The 868-nt window shown below is 33.9% G+C and overlaps 1 non-coding gene across 1 annotated transcript; it reads right to left on the bottom strand.

Annotated features, from left to right (window-relative positions):
• Positions 1 to 383: 383 nt before the first annotated feature.
• On the bottom strand, positions 384 to 490 carry LOC129230771 (U6 spliceosomal RNA). Its single transcript, XR_008581176.1, has one exon. It is a non-coding gene; the product is annotated as a U6 spliceosomal RNA (small nuclear RNA).
• Between the last annotated feature and the right edge of the window lie 378 nt (positions 491 to 868).

Genomic DNA, 868 nt, shown 5'->3' with positions numbered 1-868 from the left:
AACTTGTGATTGCGAAAAACATAATTTGAATTCAAAATTTCAGAATTCAAATTAGTTTTTTTTTTTTTTTTTCGTTGAAACTCGATATAAAACTTTAATATATTTAAAAATTTATTATCAAATTCTATTTACGAAAAATATCATTCTATTTCACACCCTTAGTATTGAAATACAACAGTCAAGCAAATAATAATTAAAACTATAATAAAAGTACTTGAAAGGGAAAGAAATCAGTTTGAAATCTTGCACTTTCCAACCACAAACGAGTTCTGTCCTTTCTTCAGAAATTAAAAATGCCCCCGAATTCCCCCTGAATTTCAATTTACAAATTGCAATACATTGCTCGTGACAAGACGATTTAAATCTCAGAATAGGAACGAGAAAAAAATGTGGAACGCTTCACGATTTTGCGTGTCATCCTTGCGCAGGGGCCATGCTAATCTTCTCTGTATCGTTCCAATTTTAGTATATGTACTGCCGAAGCGAGTACAAAGCTGCATGTAGATGAACATATATATAAAGCACGGCAGGAAAGTTGATATAAAATACTGGTAGTTAATTTCATCCGTTTCCTTCATGAAAATTCCTGTTTTATCTATGCATTGTGTATACATTTCGTTCCTTTTATTGGGGGGATATTTTTTTATGCGTCCCCCCCTCCCCCTTGGAAGAGGCGAGAGGTACAGAAAAGATGAAACTATTGATACTATTTGGTTCGAAAATCTGATTTGTTACAATGAACAGAAAATACCTTTTTTCTTTTCAGGCGGCTCCTGAGTGTCCCAAAAATGAGTAATGTATTTTGAAAATGAGTACAACAGAACAGGAACGTGTAGAAATGAACTGTCTGAGGCCATACGCATCGGGA

This window comes from Uloborus diversus, chromosome 9 (genome assembly GCF_026930045.1).
Source record: "Uloborus diversus isolate 005 chromosome 9, Udiv.v.3.1, whole genome shotgun sequence".
NCBI classification, from domain to species: domain Eukaryota; kingdom Metazoa; phylum Arthropoda; class Arachnida; order Araneae; family Uloboridae; genus Uloborus; species Uloborus diversus.
The sequence above is the reverse complement of the archived record's forward strand: the minus strand, read 5'-3'. Positions and strand labels throughout refer to the sequence as shown.